The sequence below is a fragment of the Anastrepha obliqua genome, chromosome 1 (genome assembly GCF_027943255.1).
Source record: "Anastrepha obliqua isolate idAnaObli1 chromosome 1, idAnaObli1_1.0, whole genome shotgun sequence".
Taxonomy (NCBI): Eukaryota; Metazoa; Arthropoda; class Insecta; order Diptera; family Tephritidae; genus Anastrepha; species Anastrepha obliqua.
Genome location: NC_072892.1, coordinates 59,371,458 through 59,384,181, shown reverse-complemented (window position 1 = coordinate 59,384,181; position 12,724 = coordinate 59,371,458). Strand labels below are relative to the sequence as shown.

The 12,724-nt window shown below is 35.6% G+C and overlaps 1 protein-coding gene across 2 annotated transcripts in view; it reads right to left on the bottom strand.

Moving 5' to 3' along the window:
• The window catches only part of LOC129249068 (uncharacterized), a 53,468-nt gene extending 41,283 nt beyond the window's left edge, over positions 1-12,185 (bottom strand). The window contains exons 1-2 of one of the 2 annotated variants that reach the window (XM_054888702.1): positions 11,891-12,185; positions 11,505-11,811 (exon numbers count right to left, since the gene is read on the bottom strand). The gene's annotated coding sequence lies outside the window, so the exon portion shown is untranslated. Of the gene's footprint in view, positions 1-11,504 lie in introns of both variants that reach the window. The other variant, XM_054888694.1, reaches the window with a different exon arrangement.
• Between the last annotated feature and the right edge of the window lie 539 nt (positions 12,186-12,724).

Sequence of the window (12,724 nt, the reverse complement as noted above, 5' to 3'; positions counted from 1 at the left end):
AAATAGTAATAAGGGGAGCTGCGGGAATTCCCAGGATTTTACGATAGGTAAGAATCCATATACTGAGGTTTAGGCACAGTTTTCTGTAGTTTTTATGGTGAGGCTGGAGAATACATGAATATGAAGGTCTAGGATGTACGCCGAAATGTAGTCGATAGTGCAATGCGACTAGAAAAAGTTGCACTCTTTGAACAACATTTGAAATGAAATCCAAATCATACATTACAAGGTGCCTAGACCTAGGCACATAGTCATACAAATGCGGTTATCAACATAGCATTTATGACCTCATAAGTAATTTTTATTGAAGGACTCTTTTCGGCAAACTAAGGCGGTCGCTTTCAGCGTAATTATTATCAATTAAGTGTTGCAAAAATAAACAAAAAACAAATATGCATAAACACTATAATAAAATGAATGAAAGTCAGACAAACATGGCAATTCTGAGAAAATACTGTAAATACACACACATATAATATAAAACTACTTACATATACATACATGATACATTCATACAGATCTACGTCAAGGCATTGTGGTTTAGTTTTGGCTGCGGCGCGGTGCAGCGAAAATGCGTGTTTCACATGCCATCAATAGCTAACAGCCGAAAGACAGACAGCCAAGCAGACAAGCCCAAAACGGCAAGGATTCATCAGACCGAGTAATGATAATGGCTCATCAACACTATCGTCATTATCGTGTCATTTCTGATGTTTTGGGATAAGGAAAAGTTGACGAAAATAAAGCAAAAACTGGTGCAGTGGATATAATGGCAAGGGTTAAAGTAAGAAAACAAAAAACTAATTGATATCAAAAATTCAAATTCAAATTTCAACAAATTATTAAAATAAAAGTGAAAAATTCAAGAAACTAAGATAAGATTTATAATTGGCAATCAATGGAGCGCGTAAAGATTTCCGCTATTTAAAATCATTTTTTTTTTTCAGTAAAAAAGTTATTCAAAAATAAAATTGGAAAATTGTATTTGAATCAGGAGACGAAAAATTCTCCAACATTTATGGTCCTTCTAAAGTAACGCATGTAACAGAAGTCGATATAATCATGGAGTCGGACGGACGCGTAAACTAATACATCATTGCTTAAGAGAACTGAATATTACACAGAAATCCGTTCGGAAAGATTTGCCTAAGGTTGATCTCAAAGGGAATAAAAAGAAAAAAAACCAACTTTTGCCCCGAATTGGCGCCTATAATTCCTTTCTGAAACGTAATGAAATCGTCACATTTGTGAAATGGGTTCTTGTCGTTGTTGTTGTAGCAGTACGTATCAAATATATAAAAGTTGTTTCTTACTAAAACTCAGTAACAAATTGCCTTCGTTAGTAAAGAAAATAAACTCAGTTCTAAATGTTTAGTTCCAATTTAACTAAACCTGGATCTAAGGAGGCATTTATGATTATGAGGGCAGGGTGGGCGGAGGTGTATATTCCGAACATGTGGAGATCGATCTCCTTCAGTTTTCGGCTCTCCGACTACTGTAGTGTCTTTCAGTCTGAACTGATTGCAAAAATGAGAGCTGCGACACTGATACTGTGTGATTCGATATCTGGAAATGGACGGAATATCTGGATAGCCAGGCGGTGATAAATTCCCGACAACCTCCAAGGTAACCATAAAATGCCGCACATCTTTCAACAAGATGGCTGAGTCATTTCACCTAAAAGTAACATGGCTTTCGGGCCACTGCGACATTAAGGATGTAACTGTAGTGCCGATGAATTAGCGAGACTCGGCACCAAATTGACTGATGAGTACATAGACACCGATATAGGTATACCTTTACAAACATGTAGGCTACTTATCCTTGAGGAAACAGTGAGAACAGCGAACGAAAGTTGGTGTAATAAAATCGCCTGCAGAATCGCCCGACAATTGTGGCCGGCAAAATAAGTACAGTCTTAGCACCCTGATTTCAGTCATACCAGGGCACAGCCTAATATGTAGACACGCTCAAAGTATGAGTGTGCAATCACATGACTTCTGTAGAAGTTGTCTAGATGAGGAGGCGGCAGAATCAATCTCGCACCTTCTGTGCAATTGTCCTGCTCTATTCAGACGTAGGTTTACTATTCTAGGTAGAGAATTTTTTAATGAATTAGAACATCTCAGTTCTGCAGAAACCAGGTATATTCTACAATTTGTGAAAAGCATACACTACTTTTAGGAGAGATAAGGACAAGTTCCCCACACAGCTTCACAATGGACCTTATGCGATTAAGATTCTAGGTAAAATTACTTTCTATTTTTTAGTCCATTTATACATACATACATATTATATATTACAGCACATTAAAAAAAATTATTTGACTTTTATTGGTGGCCCATTTGCTAGAGATCAACTGCTACTGCTCCTGAATACTTCTACACTTTTTGTTTATTTTAGAATGTCCAAATATGTGATTATATTTATTTATTTTTTGCATCATTGAAGCCTTTGCAAGCTAAAATAGGGCTATTACGTTTGAAAAAGTGAAAAACAAACCGGCATAGGGGGAAAAATTCGTACCCTCTGTTTATTTTTGTACTTACATATGTTTGTATGTATGGGCGCTCAAATATTTCTCTCGCTTATAGGAGCACCTTTAACCACTGTATTAAGTGCCAAAAACGAATTGTGAAATTATAAAAGCCGCATTGGCGTTTTTCGGTGTTGATAATAATGATGCAGCAAAAATTTTATGACGATTAATTGCAGGCCGAAAAATAAGAGAAAAAGCAAAACGGAAACGTACAGTGACTCAAAAACAAATGAAAAATTTAGCATCACTTTTTCTTAACCGTAAAATTTAAAATCTATAGCTCCCGCTTGAGCTACTTACACACACATGTTTGTACATACATATGTGCATATGTGCACACAACCGAGTACGTATGCCACGCTTAGTGAATGAACACGTGGTATTTTCAACAACTCACCCATTCAAAAAGCGGATGACTCATTTGTAAAACCACCAAACGAGCAAACAAGCAGCCAAGTAAGCCAGCAAGCAATAAGTGCGCATAAAAAGCGCATAGCAGCAGGGTTTTTGTGCATTTAACTCCCCCAAATTATAGTCCAACAACAGCAAATAGCCGGCGCAACAAACTATTTGGTGACGAAGTCTTTGAACGCCCCTTTCCTTAGTACTACTGCATTACACTCGCTACCAGGCTTTGGGGCATTTGCACGTTTGCCAAAGAAGCGACCAGGCCAATAATTTAGTACGAATTTTAAGGGCTGCATAAATAATACTTACACACATACTTACATTCAAATATATACTGTATACTGCGCGTCATGTGCGCTCTTCCTCCTTTTTGTTTTTTGTGTTGGAATGAGTAGTAGTAGTCAGCTATTCAGTTGGATTTGATTTGATTCTCAAACATTTGTCAGAATTTTTCTTTTCTACGGCGCAGCAGCATGCATGAGTCAGTCTGGCAGATAGTCAGTGAGGTGAAGCGCTGAGGCAGTGGTAGGTTTGGTTGGTGGACTCTTTGTGCAATTGGTACACATTTTCCACTCATTAAAATAATAATTATTAACAACGTAGATTTTTAAAATTCAATCATAATTCTTGTAGGTGGTTTCCTTTATTGTAGTAAGGGAGTGAGCATGAGCATCATCATGCCGTTCGATCGCTGCTGCTGGGTGGGTTTATTGCTGCAGGCATATTTTTCAGGTCTATTGCGCCGTTGAGTGTTTTCCTAATTTGTTTATTATTGCTGCGTAGTGTAGGGTTTCAATTGGATTTGTTTGTTATTATTGAATGCACTCTTGATGGTATGTGTCGCTTGAAATTGGACGACAGCGAGTGGGTGAAGTTGTTTTAAAGTTAGTGTGCATATTATATAATGCGGCGCAAAACTAATCACTCGGGAGATTTATAATGTTTGCAAATGGCGTCGTACGTGAATCATATTTGACACTTGTGAACTAGACAGCTGCGGCATACAAACAGACAAGCAAAGGAGTGCGTAAATCTTTCTCAAAATAAAGATACCCATCACTCAAAATCATTTTTTAACAAAAAAGTTATTCAAAAACAAAATGGGATGATTAATTTTGCGCCATCTTGTATATATTGCATATAGTGGAAATTACACTGGAAATCTAAATATTGTTTTTTTTTATTCACAAAAAAGATAAAATTTCACCAAAGCTTCAACAATTTTAGTCAGATCCCATAGAATAGGGTACGCAGTTTTATAGTATAGCTTAGTTAATTTTTGTAAAATAAGGTGCTACATTGATGGTGATTGAAGAGAGGTTTTTACCACAAAACTCAGCGTTCCCACGACACTCGATTCTACGTTACAGGGACGACCCGAATGTAGGATATCCAGCCAAGGACGCATTAGCATTCCCCAAAAATTTATGAGAAACGTTTTATGCTACTACAACAACAACCATTAAGCTTATAATTTTTGTTTCTAAAAAGACACAAGACTGTCAATCATGTTTGGTAACAGTAGCTTCCTCAAATTTGCGTGTTCATAGACAAAACTGCATATAGTAAAAAAAAAGTCGAATTGCAATTTCGAAGAAATTTTGTAAATTTTCAAAGGTTTCCTTTAAATGGGTAATTTAATTCACATCTTTTTTCAGAGTATGTGATATATTTCATATCCTATTATATTTTTAATAAACTAACAAAACAAATTTTACTTTAAAAACATTGTCAAAAATCTATACGACTTTTTGTGGCAGTCACTGTATACTGAAAATACACTGGTGATCAAAGGGTCTAAAGGAACAGAAACCAGTAATTCAGAATATAGGGTGTTCAAATGTGTTTCAAAGGTGTTATTTTGATATTCAAAGAAAAATACTATTTTTTAATATTATATAAATGATCGGATGTTTATTTCATTATAAAGAGGAAAGTATGCCGTTAATAGTGGAAAATAACATTAGGCAAATGACCACCATGAACACGCTTACAGGTCAATATCCTTTTCATGAAATTTTCCCATAACCGAATTGCAAAGTGGCTACCCTATGTCCTCGATAGCCTCACGAATTCCATCTTTGAGGTCTTGAATCGACCCTGGGCTGTTGGCGTAGACCTTCTCTTTCACGTGGCCCCAAAGAAAAAAGTCACAAGGTGTTAAATCAAAAGATCTAGGTGGCCAATTGTGATCACCTCTTCGGGAGATAACACGGTGTGGAAACTTTTCCCGTATCTCAATGGTTTCGTTGCTTGTGTGGCACGTAGCGCCGTATTGTTGAAAATAAACGTAGTCCAGATCAATACCATCCAATTCCGGCCATAAAAATCGTTAGTCATCTCTCTATAGCGATAGATAACACCTGTTATTGGAAAACCCTTTATTAATAACAAATTTTACAAGGAGTTGTTATACCAAAAACAGTATTTTATACTGAACTTTGCCTAAAATTTTAATTTTTTCTTCTACTAACAGATTTTTTTTTTTTTCGTCTATCCTCAGTTATTCCAAACAGAACAAATGAAAGGTTAGATCATAATTACTGAATTTCCAAATATGGTATTAGAAATGAAACTTTCGCAAAATACTTTACAATTTTTGGAAGTTAAAACGATATGTTTTATTTTCAAACAAATGCATGTATGTAGGTAACGGTATGCAATTTGCCGCGGTCAAAACTATAGTCAATAAATTGCATCACTGATTTTTCAACCAACACCTGCGATATTTACCGCTGGAAATATGCTAACAAGTACAATTCTCTGTTAAAAGCGTAAATTACCAGCCATTAAGCCATTGAAGAAGTTTCTAAAAAATATATACAGTGAGTCACAGTCAAAGTGAGCCACCAATTCCTTGAAGATATTTGTTTAAACAACTTTTGTAAATACTTTCAAACACCCATTATTTTTTGTTAACTTTATCAAGTCAGCATGCTTGTGTAATCTTACTGTATTTTTTCTGTTTGTTTGCTGCCGAAGTAAGAGTAATAATGAAGAACAAAAACAAACGCACAAACTAACGTCACACTCAAAGTGAGCCACCTAACATTGTTTCTTTTAAAATAACGGGATATGTATTTTTGGATATTAATTTTCGCTTGCATCTTATTCTTAAAGTTTTAGTTGTTTATTATCAAGCGGCTTAGAAAGATGGGTCGACTAACAAGTGTTGAAATTAGACAGTTAGTAATTGATCTTTTTAAAAAAGGAAAATCCCAAAGAAAAATTGCGGAATATGTGAATAAATGTCGAGGAACTGTCCAGCACATCATACATCGCTTTACTAGAGGAGGAAGAGTAGGAAACAAGCAGAAAGAAAGCAAAAAAAAAGGCGTTTTCAGAAAGAGACGAGGCATTTATTTTGCGGGAAGTGAAGAAAAATCCTCATCTTAGTGCTCCAAAATTGACGAAGATGGTTGAGGAGCAGTTAAATATCCACGTTAACCCCGAAACTGTAAGAAGAGTTCTCAGAAAGCATGGTTATAATGGTCGTACGGCCAGAAACAAGCCATTTATTAGCAGCAAAAATCGAAAAAAAAGTTGGAGTTTGCGCTGAAATATGTCTACAAGGATATGAGTTTCTGGCAAAGGTTCATAACGGTATAATGCACCGAAGAGGCTATAATAATATTTTTGTAGGTTCTCTTTACAGACGAAAGTAAATTTAACTTATTTGGCTCTGACGGTAAGAAGATGGTATGGCGACAAAAAAACAGACTTTCAGCCGAAAAACCTAACTCCCAGTATGAAGTACGGCGGTGGCTCCGTCATGGTTTAGGGCTGCATGGCAGGTGGTGGAACTGGAAATCTTCAACATATTCCAGGCATAATGGATAAATACGTTTATATAGACGTTTTAAAGCAAAATCTTAAGCCAAGTGTCGAAAAACTAGGGATCGAAGGCGACTTCTATTTTTACCAGAACAATGATCCTAAGCACAAGTCGTTTGTTGCGCGGGAATATCTATTATATAACTGCCCCCACGTATTGGAAGTACCACCGCAGTCTCCAGATATAAATATAATTGAAAACTTATGGTTCCGTCTTGACCAAAACCTGCGGAAACATAGCATTTCTTCAAAACAAAGTCTTTTAGATGCCTTACAAGACGAGTGGCGTGCAATTCGTTCCACATATGCCTGTAAGTTATTAGAATCAATGCCCTGACGTCTAAAAGCCGTTATTTCCGCCAAAGGTGGCCCAACAAAGTATTAATTTGTTATTTAAGTTCAGTTCAGCTAAGGTGGCTCACTTTCACTGTGAGATAGATTTGTGAATTATTTTAGTTTTTGTTCATTTTTTTATAATAAACAAAGAAAGTTCTTCATGAAAGCGATAAATTATTGAAGCTAATATTCAAACAATAAAAACACATAAATCTTTTTTCCAATCTGTGGTATTTTTAAACAAATTTCTACTAAATCTGATGACTAGGAAGTGTGGCTCACTTTGACTGTGACTCACTGTATGTATGTAAGTCTGCCATTTCGCAAATAATAAGTCGATGTAACTCAAAGGAATCCTTAGTTAAAGTGAATTCTGGCGGAAGACCCCGGAAAACTTCGCGGCATAGAGGCCAAAAAATTATTCGCGAAATTCGCCCGAGGCCTTTTGAAATGTCAACTGGATTAGCAAGAGCGGTGTGTACAAAAATATTTTTGAACGTGCATCGAAAATGAAATGTCTTTTCTCACACACAGCTTTATTTAAAACTGTCGAAACATTAAGCTTTTCTTTATCATAAAAAATTGTACAGCTAACATGAATGTCATAGGCAAATCGCTCTAATTTTAACCATCAATGTATGTACATACATGTGTATGTATATTTATGTAGCAATACGTAAAAGTCCAATGCCCGGCCTAAACTCCAAACATTGAAGGTTGGGCAAAAAACACAATTGCAGGAAACTATAGTATTTAAAACTACATTAAATTTCGTGGACATAAATAACAGAGAAATTACAACAAAATACACAATTGTACCAGTAGTCTACCAATAGTGAATGCTATGCTCATCTACATGTGTATGTATGTATGTATGTACGTACTTACCGAGTTATAATGGGTAAACTCCTTGAAAGACTATCAACAGGGGCATATGAGGAAGATTTTCAGCAGCAGCTTGAGAAGTAGGTATACATTTTTTTAAACAGAATAGTGCAATCATAAAAGCTAACGGCACTTTATTACCTAAGGCTAAAATTACCTTGGCAAAATCAACAGCTACGGGAGCAAGAGCAGCAGGAATATCAGAGTATGGGTATGGGTATCCACAGTCCAATCAACAATAACAGCAGCAGCAGCTAGGAATACTGAATATTGCATGCTCTTGAACGCAACACAAAAAAACCTGAATTTGAAGCTAGTCAACTAGAGACTGCATCAAATGGTCCAGTAGAACAGTCAGACCAGTTTTCATGAATGAGGAACTGATGTTCATCTGTATGTATGTATGTATGTGCATAAATACCTACATATCCACAGAGGAGCGGATAATCTAGCAACATTTGACCATGGCAATGGCTATGGCTATGGTATGCCACGCGTTGTTATGCCGCCACGAAGACGACGACAAGAAGGAATCACTGTGGTGATCATCACATGGCAAATGATGAGTTGCTGCCAAGTTCTGTGAGGAGTAAACCAAAGATCAACAGTTGTTCGTGGTGCTGCTTTAGTAGTAGTGCCACTATGCTAGCTAAGCGGGAAATGGTCATAGTTGCTTGACTAGTCCAATGACGTATACATGTATGTATGCGCACACTTACAAACATATGCGACCTAAAGATGAGCTGTCGTGGTGTCTCGTGTCATTCAGGCTCATTTTACGCCCAATAAGCAAATAATTTTAATTGTGGAGATGTAATTTTGTTAATATGGACAATAATGTTTCAAAGGAATATAAATCAGATTTAGCTACTCAATCAGTTTATACATCTTCCGCTTTTATGCTTTTATTTTGGTTTAAGGACAATTTGTTTATTTGTTTTTTCTGGGTTCTGCTACTGTCAAAATAAAGTTAAGTTCTCAAGAAAGTTCGGCATCCTCGAATAACTCGAAAAACCTACTATATTAAACTTGAAAAATTACAATAATATTTTTGTACATACATATATTGAAATGAAATAAAATTGCGAAATTTTGTTAGGGATAAAGTTATTTGAATTTGAATGTTTAAAAAAATGTTGGCATGTTCGGTAAAACAAGAATACAGAATTCGACAGACGATCATAAAAATGCGATATTTACAAAGATAATGTCATGACCAGATCATTGAACATCTAAAACTAAACACATCCAAAATCTGAAAAAAGGTGGATACCATAAACAATTCGAAAATTTTGGTAGTCCAACAACGGACCAAAAGCACAGCTTATCAATCTTAGATGTCTCTGGCACTGTACACTAATGTCCGACAAAGAGCCAGCATTGACGACAGGATCTAAAGCCTGACTATTTTCTGTACCGCTAATATGTATATAAAAATAGGGCTGAGCTTTCCTTTTCTACCACGATATATTTGCTTATAATGTCTAAGTGCGTGGACCGAATTTAAAAATTATAACACGCAAATGTAGTCACTATATCAGCCTTTTGATTTATATTACTTTTTATAAATTAAAATTAAGAATTAATAGCAATATTTAACGTTAAAAATGCACTTTTTTTGCATAAGCTTGAAAAAATGCCCTATTACAGATGCTTATTTCACTTAAATACAAACACAGAAAAGTAACGAATTCACTTATAAACACTCTTTATTAATTGAAGATTTGATTTAAAGCTATTTTCACTAAATAATACTACAAATTCTATTAGAATTTTATTATTACAAATGTTCTTCTAAACGTTTGTAATGCCGTGCAGAATAAATGTGAGGAGCGAACTGTCATACGAACGATGAGAGAGAGAAGAACAAAGCGAAATGAGAAAAACCCAGTCAACAAAAAGGGAATAACTCTTATATTATTATCGCGCGATTTTTAGTCCAAATTTTCGCCTGCGGCGCTTTTTTGCTTTCAAATATACATACATATTACAAAAACAAATATTTTTACAAATACTGAAAATTTGGAATAAAAATCGCGCGATTTTTAGTCCAAATTTTCGCCTGCGGCGCTTTTTTGCTTTCAAATATACATATATATTACAAAAACAAATATTTTTACAAATACTGAAAATTTGGAATAAAAATCGCGCGATTTTTAGTCCAAATTTTCGCCTGCGGCGCATTTTTGCTTTCAAATATACATACATATTACAAAAACAAATATTTTTACAAACACTGAAAATTTGGAAAAAAAATCGCGCGATTTTTAGTCCAAATTTTCGCCTGCGGCGCTTTTTTGCTTTCAAATATACACATATATTACAAAAACAAATATTTTTACAAATGCTGAAAATTTGGAATAAAAATCGCGCGATTTTTAGTCCAAATTTTCGCCTGCGGCGCTTTTTTGCTTTCAAATATACATATATATTACAAAAACAAATATTTTTACAAATACTGAAAATTTGGAATAAAAATCGCGCGATTTTTAGTCCAAATTTTCGCCTGCGGCGCATTTTTGCTTTCAAATATACATACATATTACAAAAACAAATATTTTTACAAACACTGAAAATTTGGAAAAATAATCGCGCGATTTTTAGTCCAAATTTTCGCCTGCGGCGCTTTTTTGCTTTCAAATATACACATATATTACAAAAACAAATATTTTTACAAATGCTGAAAATTTGGAATAAAAATCGCGCGATTTTTAGTCCAAATTTTCGCCTGCGGCGCATTTTTGCTTTCAAATATACATATATATTACAAAAACAAATATTTTTACAAAAGCTGAAAATTTGGAATAAAAATCGCCTAAATTTTCGCCATCGGCACTCATAACTTTTACGATGAAACAACAAATTCATAAGTGGTATGAATTATAAAACCTAAGTTAAATGCTTGCTGGGTTGTCGACTGCTGTATTCTCTTCTCTTCAACTGTATTTCAGTACAAACTGCAAATGTGGTCGGAAAAAACCTAATTTTTAAACTTCTCCTGGGGGCTCTATAGGGACCCTAGGAGGTTGGGACTTTCACAGTTATAATGGTGTGACCTTGTTCTTTCTAATGGGCGTGGTGGGTGGTGCCACGCCCCCTCCCCCTCCGCCCCCCATTCAAATATATCGTGGTAGTAAAGGAAAGTTTTTCCAAAAATAGTTAATGTGCATAAACCAGAAAAAATTTAAAGGCAACATTCGGCGCGTAATCTTCTAAGACAGAATCCTCAATCTGTAGACATTTGGATATTATGATTTATGTATAGCTCATAAATTGTAGGCTCTCCATTATGTACAAACATATGTATATATGTATATCAATACAAAGATAAGAATTTTTCCTTTCAAAATATGTGACCAATTCGTATTTAGATAGAAAACTCGAACTTGAAAGAGCATGTAAATTTCGTGATTATGGCAACCTATATTAAATTTTATTATATTATTAAAAATTAGTTATGAGTAAAGAATCTGTTGATTCTGTCTTTTCTAATTTTACTTACCATCTAAACAACAGGCGTTCGAATATTTGCGCCCTAAAGCAAAGTTACTGGATTCACTATGCGCTGGAAGACCGCGAGTTAGTTTCGTCAACAATTATACCCAGTTAATGTCATCTTCATGTTAACAACTCACTTCCTGCTATCTTTGGGAGATTCACTGGACGTTTCACATTTTTTTTTTTACCAATTACTTTGTTTTAGTCTAAGAATGTTAAATTGAGCGCACCCAGTATTTTTATATCCTTTTTAAAATTATAACGTTAGGTAGCACGAACTAGCACTATTTCTTCTTGAATTTGTCAAAGCACTGGAATTACACGAAAAACCGAAAAAAAATTAACGGTTTTCCATTTTTTTCTCAGTAGTCAACACACGCAGGTACATACAAATTACACTGGAAAAGTTCACAATACGGAACAAACTGTTCATTTTAGTTGGACTTGATTGAACACACCAACCAGCTAGTAGTTCCCATTTTTCTCCCACGCCAGAAGTAGAATTCCAAGTCAACTATATTCTATAAAATCTCTCTATGTCAATGATAGTTATTGCACTATGTGATTTCCTCAAGAAGGTTTCGCCACTCTAGCCGGCCTCGCTAGTCTGATGAAAATTGTTCCAAGCGAATCTTTTAAGAGAACAACCGTCCATTTCGATGGCGCGCGTACAAGTGATTCCTTCTGTGTCACAGATTCGCACAACGGCTATTTGCCTCCTGCTGCTGCTGCTGTCGCTACTGATTCTACAAAAATGCTCTGCCTACCAACTGAGCAGCGACTACGCCAACTGTAATTTCAGCCACAATGCACACGCAAACTTCAACTCCTCAAAAATTTCAAACTAGAATACCATCGAACGAACAAACGTAAAGCAAGAAATAAACGAAAAAATAGCAGTCATACAGCAGAGCAACAACAACAACACAGTAAAACAATGACCACGTAAATAACTGCACTCAATAAAGGCAGTAGCGTCAGCGATTGCTAAAGCGACGTCGAGCATGTTCGTAGCGCATGAAGGCCACCACCACATAAACGTACACATACACAATGCGACCAACATCATTTCATTGGCACTCACAAGGCGTGCAAGGAAATTCAACGAAGACGATTTTTTTGTTTGGTTAATGTGAAGTTTGCCTGTTTGCTCTTTGTGTTTGCAGCTGCCGCTTCTCGCCTCACACCGCAACGTAAGCAGCTGGATAATTCGAATATATGTGG